Source organism: Trematomus bernacchii, unplaced genomic scaffold, assembly GCF_902827165.1.
Source record: "Trematomus bernacchii unplaced genomic scaffold, fTreBer1.1, whole genome shotgun sequence".
Classification (NCBI taxonomy): Eukaryota; Metazoa; Chordata; class Actinopteri; order Perciformes; family Nototheniidae; genus Trematomus; species Trematomus bernacchii.
This window is the reverse complement of record NW_022987593.1, coordinates 20,684,636-20,695,286: the sequence shown is the minus strand read 5'-3', so window position 1 is coordinate 20,695,286 and position 10,651 is coordinate 20,684,636. Positions and strand designations below refer to the sequence as shown.

At 37.8% G+C, this 10,651-nt stretch overlaps 1 pseudogene; it reads left to right on the top strand.

Annotated features, from left to right (window-relative positions):
* Positions 1 to 2,046: 2,046 nt before the first annotated feature.
* The window catches only part of LOC117482012, a 92,926-nt pseudogene continuing 84,321 nt past the window's right edge, over positions 2,047 to 10,651 (top strand).

Here is a 10,651-nt window from a genome sequence, read left to right as displayed (position 1 = left end):
CTCCATTAGACACATTTCTTTAAAGCCAATTTCCACAAGGGAATGGTTTTTCTGCTCATGAACAATACCTTCCAGAACTCAAAGGGAAGTATAACGTCCATGACCCCCCCCCCCCCCCCCCCCCCCCCCCCCGCCCTTCTGTGGTTGTTTTTGTAGGAACAACAGCAATTTAAAAAAGGGTTAGGCATTAAGAACAAGCTTGATTATAGTGACCAAAACCTCTTGTAACCTTTAAGTGGACACATGAATCACTTCAACACAACATAAACCAATTTGTCGACGTTTCCTTAAAGTGTTAGTATAAAACACAATAATGCTTATTTCATCACATGAACTCGGATTATATGTCATTAATTTTGATTTTGGGTTTTTTTTGAAAAATTCTCAGAAATCTGACGTCTTTCAGATATTCTGAATTCAGTTTCAATTTTTTCTCATAAAGTTGACTTTTTTATTTTGACATTTTGACTCTTTTCTCACAGACCTGATTTTATTTTCAATATTTAATAATATTGACTTTTTTTATCAGAATTTTGACTTTTTTTAATAATTCAAATTTCCTTTGAGAATGTTGACCTTTTGTGAGAATTAGAGTTAGAATACTTTTTTCTCAGAAGTCGGAATTGTTCAGGGTTCTGACTTTTCATTAAAACCTCTTTAGTGGAAACATTAATCCCTTCAAGACTCACATAACCAATTTGTCAACGTTTCCTTAAAGTGTTAGTATAAAACATCAAACATATTTTAATGTGAAGAGAGTAATGATTACTTTATCACATGTACTCGGATTATATGTCTAGCAGGGGCGCACCTTGCGAACAGGCAAGGCAAGCAACTGCTTGGGGCCCCGGACCAGAAGGGGGTCCCCAAAGAGGTAGATTAAGAAGGTCCATAGCAACGACAACAGGAAATCCCCATTAATTTACAGCAATGACATGTCCCCCTCAAGGCGGCCCCATGCATAAGTCAAAGCTGCTTCATAAGTTATTTCAGTTCTCCGCTCTGCTCCGCTCTGGTTCGAGGGGCCCCCAGTGAATGTTTGCCTAGGGCCTCCACTGACTCTAGGATCGCAACTGGTCATTAGGTACGGGAGAGGATTAGGGCCATGTGACATTTTCTTTTTTTAAGAACTGACCAAAAGTGTTTTGTTTTTTTTGAAGTTCTGAGATCAGTCAGAATTTGATTTTTTTGAGAATTTTGTATTTCTCTGAGAATTTTGACTTTTTCAGATTTCCAACTTTTTATCTCAGAAATAGTTTTTCAGAATTTTGACTTTTTTCTCAGAGTTTTGTCTTTTCTCGGAAGTCCGATTTTTCAGGATTCTGATTTATCCTTGCCTCAAACAAAGGTTTTTTATTTGTATTTTTTTCATCTTCCCTCGTTAAGATCAGAGGAACAAATCTTGAAAGTTTTGTCAGGATTGAACCCATTTCTGACACCTGTTGACCACGATGCTTTACATTTAAATACAACTCCCAGAATCCAATGAAATTAGAAACATGAGATTTTGCGAGGAACATAGTATGGATCCATCCATGTTATTCTTTTGGACATAAGCTGAAGAAAACGGGTCAAATTTGACCTGAAGACAATTGGAAGGTTAAACAAATCTGCCAATGACCGTGTTGGTTAGGATTCGTGACACCTGGCACAGGTATTTACTGTATATTTGTCAGGGTGAGCGAAGCAGGCAGGAACAGATACGAGGTGTAACCGAAAATACCTTTATTTCAAGGCTAACGACTGACACATACAGAGCAGAACTCTCTCTCCCCAGTAATCACATTCAAATTGGACAAGGATCTCACACCTGAAAGACGAACATAACTTAAATACCAGCAAGATGATCACCAAGACAAGACACAGGTGGGGAGGGAGGAAAAACACAGGTGAACACAATCAGGTAATCAAACAGGAGGAAAACAGAGAGACAGGAAGTAAAAACAGACATAACTAGGGGGGTGCACACCTTTCAGAATAAAACGGGATAACACAGACAGATCTTGACAATACAAAATAAAACACAGACAGATCTTGACAATATGAATGCATGTCTATGTCAATGTTGCTCCTGTTTCTGTTCTCAGTGTGTGTGAGATCGTGGGCCAGTCTGACGGAGGTCTGTCGGTGCTGAGGACCTTCAGACTGCTGAGGGTCCTGAAGCTCGTGAGGTTCATGCCCGCTCTGAGGAGACAGCTGGTGGTTCTGATGAAGACCATGGACAACGTGGCCACCTTCTGCATGCTGCTCATGCTCTTCATCTCATCTTCAGGTAACATGTGCTGTGCATGGAAAGTGTGTTACTGCAAGATAAGATAAGAAGTACTTCATTGATCCCAATTTGGGAAATGTTTCAGATTCAGAAACAGGTTTATCACCAGGTAGGTTGACACGTACGAGGAATTTGACTTGATGTCGGGGTGCATATCATAAAAGTAAAACACAAATTAAAAGACTAGAAATAAACAATCCAAAATGTAAACGTCTCAAATTAAAATAAAATAGCATTAAAAAAGTAGAAATATACATGTGGAAATACAAATGTACAGTAACACTATATAAACAGGATATTATATATATGTTAATTGTGCAAGGAGTGGATTATTAAATATTAGATTGAATATAAATGTGATGCCATGACCCTTCAACGCCTTTCTAAGCCACACACGATTTGCTTAGAAAGAGATTATGGTTCATTCTTCTTCTGTGATGTGTTTTTGTAAGTCCTGCTCACCTGCCTAACAGCTCCCATTGAAGAGCAGAAGGTCACAGTGCTCTGCAGCAGCTCTGAACCCTGGTGGAATAACAAGCACACACTGAAAGATCTTGTTATCATGTAATGAGCAGACACTTCAAGAGCTGTAGCAACATAACAAGCAGACCGTAGCTGTTCAAGAAGCAAAAGCAGTTTCTCTGAAGGCCTAAAAAGGGTTTGAAGAGGACGATCAATGGCTGCAGTCCTCGCTTTGTTTCCTTTTCTCCTCTTCTCGTTAAACGGCCAGCGTTCACAGGGGTTGAGAAGAAAGGACTCCGAGTTAACCAGATACATATATATACATACAGGGAGATTTTGTACAAGCACTTCATGTGATATAATTAAGCAAAATAAAATAGTCCCTCCGTTGCCTTCTGCACAAAACATAGTGCAAGGTGGTTGCTTTGCAACAACACTAACAGCTAGTGAACATATTAGACAGACAGCGTTGATCCATTACTTGGTTATTTATTTACATTAATTTGTATGTTGCCGTTTATTGCAACACAGTCTCACGGCATTTCGTGTTATAGTCACGAAATTAATCTATTGATTCGTGTTCACCAACACGATTTCGCCATTTTTTTCGTGTCACACAGAACGATTTTAAAAGCAATGTAAATAATAACAAATTAGAAGGAAAAAGACATTTAAAAAAATACAGATTTCACTATTCTCACACAGAACGATTTTAGAAGCAATGTGTTTATATTGGTAGTATGTTTCGTGACTGCACCAAATAATAACAGATTAGAAGGAAAAAAATGACATAAAATACAGATGTCAGTATTCTGAGGCTCTGAGCCATTTCTTTTCCTCACTGACGGCAAAAAAACTCAGACATTATACAATTTAAAATAAAAGGGATAGGGTTAGGCTTAGGGTAAGATATTGAGTAAGAACATGTTTTTATGAACCACACAGCTTCTGGTCTTCCAAGACCCGACCGGACAAAAAGACGTGGTGCAGGCAGAAACATACTACCAATAGAAATACATTGCATTTCAAATCGTTCTGTGTGACACGAAAAAAATGCGAAAATCGTGTTGGTGAACACGAATCAATAGATTAAATTAATTTCGTGACTAATAACACGAATGCTGTGAGACTGGGTTGTTTATTGTGCACCCACTGAAAAACTGTCCAGCATCAGCAGAATGGCTTACGAGGTTACTTGTACTAGGCTGTTGCTTGGCGTTGCGAGAATATTGGGTAACACTTTATGGTAAGGGTACATGAATCATCATGAATTCATGCATGACTTAATGAATGAAAAAGCATGAATTCATTCATGTCGTACTTCATGAACTATCAGTAATGTACAAGGATTAATATTATCTCATGCATGACTTAAAGGTGGGGTAGGTAAGTTTGAGAAACCGGCTGAGATACACTTGTTGTTATATTCCATGGAATGCTCTTAACATCCCGATAGCAATGAATATCTGAAGTGCTTTGACAAAAAACCATTAAAAATATCATCTGTGGAAGCCGTAATACTGTAAAAAGCACGACCAGTCATTCTGAGCCGGCCCGGCTAAAATAACTGGATGGCCTACCTGCCTGTCAGCCTTCCATCTGTGCACAAACTTATCTCGTGCCCTCATTGGTCATGTGGCGTTCGTTGTGTTGGAGGAGGGGCTCTGTAGGAAGTGGGAGATTTTCTCCGGGTGTATTTTCAAATTCTAGCGATCTCGAGCCAGGTTTCTCAAAATGACCTACCCTACCTTTAATGCAGGAACAATACATAACAACCTAACCCTAACCCTAACCCTAACCTTAAAGCATCAACTAAGGTATCTCAATAATCGTGACTTCTGAGTTATTAATCATGTCTTCTTCATATAGATCTGCAGTTAATGTGACACCATTCACAGCATTCCAAGTGTTGTAATCATGATTAACTAAGCATTATTTTGTCATGACTTCATCATGTGTGTGCCCCTTCAAATAAAGTGGCACGAATTGTAATTGTAAAAGTTAATTATTTTTGATTGTTTTGCAAAAAAAAATATATATTTGTTTACAACATGATGAACATGACGCTGATGACCAGATGGAAAAATGTACGCTAGAATGGGACCAGAAATGTTTTTTAAGCTTCTTCTTGCCCCTGTTGAACGTTACAGAGACTATTTTTAGTTGAACGTTTTTTTTTTTTTTTTCTCTTTGTTATAATTATTATAAGAAATACTTATATATTATTGTTTTGTGTTTTTTTCTGACAAGTTTAATAATAAATCACAACACTGAGAAACAGTAGCCTTGTTGATTCTCAGAGGCAGGTCTGAACAAGGCTCTTGGATTCCCTGCAAAGAGTTTATATCTATATAACATATTACCTTTATCTCAACCAATGGTGTGTGATTACATCTTATGTAACCATTGTCTTCATTTTCCCAGCCAAGAAAGTGTTTGGTTTCAGCAAAGTTATAAAATAAATACACACAGAACAGCATATCAATGCAGAATGTCCAAAATCAGAACTGGCGGAACAAAGAAAAGCCTTAATTATCCGAAGCCTCTCCATGAATAACTAGAACATTGGCAGAATATTCATTCAAGTCTATCATCAGTCCGATCCAGCAGATGTTATATGTTCACATGATGAGTGTATACAGGTTCATGTTACAATACATGACTCTGATATAGTCCATATTTGCTTGGTTATGATAATTACATATGTTAACTAAAATAAAACGTTCTGTTAGAAATATCTCACTCGTCCCCTTGAGCTTCAATCTCAGGATCCATGTATTTGTGATCCTCTCCAGAATGGAAGTAGTCATCACATACAGAGCATCAACTAGTTCCTGAACAGTGTCCTTCACATGCTGATATCCAAGAGAGGGTTACACAGTCACAAGATGGAGGAATAGAAAGCAGTATTCAATGTTGAACATAGCTATCGTATGTTCAACAGTGTCTCATGAGCTTCATCTATTTAATCATACATCCGTTAGGTACACAGTTACAGTTAGGCCTTTGTTATCATGTGCTACTCTGATATGAGTACATTCAGTATTTTCCCAACACTTTCAAACACTCATCGACTGCCTGTTTTTGACTATGAAAGGTTTTCTGCTGCTGTGTTTCAGTATCCTGGGAATGCACATCTTCGGCTGTAAGTTCAGTCTGAAGACAGACCCGGCGACACCGTACCGGACCGGAAGAACTTTGACTCTCTGCTCTGGGCCATCGTCACCGTGTTCCAGGTAAACAACACGTCACACGACAAAAAACAGAAATCTTGCCAAGAATATGTGTCTAATAACTAGTCAGAATATGTCTTTACACTTGCTATAAGACATAATAACTTCCGAAGTAACACTGCAGTGAGATATCGGGTCTTGTTTTTAGACAATTCATCATCTTGGTAAATCAAATAATCTTATTTTGAGTTGTATCTCAGATTTATTTTTTCATTTTTATTGGAAAATCACCATCAGAGAACATTTCCTGTTCTGGTAAATATTGTTCAAAATAAACACATTAACACATCTCTGCATAGTTTCTCCACTTGCAACCATTTCTGTCTGTATGCAGATGACTTGAGAGGATTAGGGCCATATTTAAATGTTGTATCTCTGACCAAAAGTGACTTTCTTTTGGGGAGTTTTGAAATAAAAGTTAGGATTCTGAAAGAAGAAAAAATCTCTTTTTGGTCAGATGTGGCCCTAATCCTCTTCCGTACTTGCACATCTTTCTTAAGATACATTTTTGCACAAATCTTTACAGAAAGTGTAACTTTGAACAATTTCTAAATAACATTTGATATATATTTTCAAAAACCTATAGAAGAATCTAAAATAATCTTTGCACAACAGCTTATTTGAAGAATACCAGAACTCCTTGGAAAGCTTCAGTATGTTGTAGGTATGGACGTATACTTCTGTATGTGTGTGCAACAATTTTCTGTATGCAGATGACTTGCATTTGAAGAGGATTAGGGCATTAGATTTTTAGATCAACCAAAAGTGCTGGGTTTTTTTCTTAAATAAAAATCTGAATTCTGAGAAAAAGTCTAAACCAAAAACTTTTGAAAAAAAAAAAATTCCCTCGCGGCCCTAATTCGTTTCCGTACTTGGACATATTTCTTAAAATTCAATACATTTTTGCACTAAACTTTACACACACTTTGACTCCAATGATGTACATTTTGCATATTGGTATATAAGTCTCATGTGATTCACATTTTCAAAATCATTTAAAGCTAATAGAAGCATCTAAGATGACCGATTTGAAGAATACCAGAACTCTTTGGTAAACATTAGTGTTTTGCAAATGTAAGAATATGTAATCAAATTGTTGGACACCTGTTCTTTTGTACTACTAACGCCTTATATGTGTGTGTTTATCTACGTTAATCTCTCAGATTCTGACCCAGGAGGACTGGAACGCGGTTTTGTACAACGGGATGGCGGCCACTTCTCCACTCGCTGCCTTTACTTCGTGGCCCTCATGACTTTCGGAAACTACGTCCTCTTCAACCTGCTGGTGGCCATCTTGGTCGAAGGCTTTCAGGCGGAGGTAAGGGAGCACACTGCCCAATTATTCCACTCAAAATGCAGGCTGTAAACTTGTTTCTTTAATAAATTGAGGTCTGGTTTTGAATAAAGTCGTACACGATTGAGGTGCCCAGGCCAGGTTTGTTGATGTTATTCATTACTAACCTTTTGAAAATGTTAATTTGGTTCATCCTGCTTCAGTAGAGGTGACATATATTAAATGATCACTGACATTTAATGCAACCAAGGAATAGCAACAAACTAACAAGCCCTCATTCACTCTAAACCGTTCCAAATGTCCTTTATTTTCCAATGCATGGCCTGTAAACGTATAAAGCAGCTCTTACATCTTAGATATTCAACAACTTCCTCCGAACAAGTGCTGCATTTCGAATGTTTAGATATCAATTGGTACATCAACAGTGCATTGGAGAATTCTTCTATAGATAGTAGGCATCTGTCCATCTGTCTGTGTTTCTCACTTTAACCTTTGCCCAGGACATTCACAGCTAAAATAAGACCGGTTTGTACCCGCCTGATCTTTGTATTCATAGAACTGAGCAGATTGACATGAGTTACTGCTACTATTCTATACAGTTATAATAAACCGTGAAAGACTAAGCCAATCCACATTCTTGTACAATTCTTTTGAAATAGTTTTAGATCATGTAGAGGAGCAATGTTCAATGAGGCGCTCATTAATGAAAAAGGCCTTGCCAAGGTTATTAGCAACTGGCTATGTAATAAGTGGTATATGACCCATTTGTTTGCCTCTCACATGGCAACACACTCAATGAACCAACGACTTGACTCTTAATATTGATTTGAAATGATTTTATTGGCCTACGAAATATTTTTGCTGCCGCTAAGAAGAAATTGTCCAAAACTGTCCAATGCTGGCAGCACTGATCGAGGTTTTCTGTAACTGTCCAAGTCTGTTCACTTTTTCTTTTACATTAACCAGTCTTTAAACACTGCCAGAGCCCATACTGTGTTCCCTTTAATGTTGACTTCCTGTCTGTCTTCTTCTGCTGTTCCCTTTAGTGTTTACTTCCTGTCTGTCTTCTTCTGCTGTTCCCTTTAGTGTTTACTTCCTGTCTGTCTTCTTCTGCTGTTCCCTTTAGTGTTTACTTCTTGTCTGTCTTCTTCTGCTGTTCCCTTTAGTGTTTACTTCCTGTCTGTCTTCTTCTGCTGTTCCCTTTAGTGTTTTACTTCCTGTCTGTCTTCTTCTGTTCCCTTTAGTGTTTACTTCTTGTCTGTCTTCTTCTGCTGTTCCCTTTACCAAGTTTTGACTATACTGTAAGCCTAAATACTGTGAAGGAATTGCAAACTTATCCTAGGATTCAAATCGTATAACATCTAGTTTACACTGAGGCAGTCCTACCATAATAATGGTGTATTACACACAATACTGAAGCCATCCATCTCAGAAGAACTCATGCTGTCAGTCTGCCATCAGCTGTCAAATGTACAGATGAATCATTGAATAACAGTAATCCATTCCACATTCATCTCTAGTGTAGATTTGGGAGAAACATGGCATAATTCACAAGGTTTTCTTCCTCTGTCTTTTCACTCACTCTCTCTCATCTCACTAAAACTATTTTCTTCTGGTTTTCCCACGTCCTCTACTACTGCTACTACCGCTAACCCCTGGGGATTATTGAGCCAATTTACTCCAGATGTTCCCATTGTGAAGAACAAAGGGGACTCCCATTGGTTTAAAGCAAACGTCGGGGTTATTAGAGTAGTGTGTTAGTGTTTTAAGGGGTTTGTGGTTGGTTCAGGTTCTTTATTTATTCCCGTAGGTAGATTTAGTTTGCAGAGAAAAAGACAAGTGATCCATCCTGACACACTCTAAAAACAAACACAGACAACAGACACATCTCTAATAAAAGTACACCCTGCTCCGTCAAATCTCTAAATATTTAAAAACATTGAAAAAGAAAAGCACTAGTACAAACATGGACATTCAAAATTCCTAATTAAATAAATAAATCTGTGTGACGCTCCTATGATTTGTTAATTTGTGCAATAGCTGCTGGGATAAAACTGTTTTTATACCGCTTCGTTCTACTCTTTGGAACAACTAACCTCATGATATGAACATGGATATCTGTTTGATCGTTGGCGGGAGAGTCTGTTTATTTGATTGAGACCAGAGATTACAGTTCCTATGTCAAACATTCATATGATTAACTCCCCGTCTGTTTGTATGCTTCTTTGTCTCCAGGGTGATGCCAATCGCTCTTATTCTGATGATGACCACTCTTCCTTTGACGAGAGTGAGAAACACGAATCCATTAAGTTGTCTGGTGAGCTGATGGCACGTTTACCTCTCTGCCTTACAGTAACAATAAAAGAGGCCCTAAGGGGCGGGAAATCTCTGAGCGGTTGACCAATCACAATAGAGCCGGGTCAGCGAACCAATCAGAGCAGACTGGGCTCTGATTTCTTCTTTGAACCTCAGTGGCTTGGGTTAAAGCAACTTCCTGTAGTTAAATAAATATCAAAATCTCTCTAAAATCGCAATTATATCCCACTATCCAAATAACAATAATATTAATATCTAAGTATCATAAACCCTTCGCTCCTATTCCACCTAGCTTAACACTTTTTACTGTTGTTGTTATTTTCCCGATTACACCAATTTTCTCAAGGGTCTCTTTAATATGTGCAGTATACCCTATGTTCGTAAACCCTTGATTAAATTAAGTAAAAGTATCCTAAAAAAACATAAAGAAGTCAAACATTTATGAAACCTCCCAAAAAAAGAATCTGAAGTTGTCATTTCTACAGAAAAACCAACATGATTAATTATAGTACAGACAATAACGATGAAAATCGAACATTGAATTTGATGAACAAATATAAAGAATATGAACCCTGGAGGATTTCAATTACAACAGTGAGTTATTAAGTGCCTTTAAAAGCAAAAGAGAAAGTATAGTTTATTAAGGGTGCTGAAAAATTACTCTAAATTAGTGATTTAAAGATTTTAAAACCACATCCACAAGTCTGTACCTGGGTGTTTTTCACCGCTTAATCCAAGTTGAAATCTCACATTTACGCCATCAGTTTCCAGTTTCTAGCAATGCTTATTCATGTTGTTTACCCAAACTAAACAAAAAGTGAGACGGGAATATGTGCCCAAAGGCTTGTAAATACTCTTTAAATATGAATGATATTTGTCTTTATCCAGCGCTCACAATGAATCGTACCCAGCTCACTTCTCAATAGAGGCAGATAACGGCGCAGAAGATTGAACAAATGTTCAGAAACGTCTCTACGGTGAGAGATGCTGCAGAGGAGAGGATCTCTGCAGTGTTGGCAGATATAAAACCCTGCAGTCTGCTCCTCTTTACAGTGGATGGGAATACTATTATAC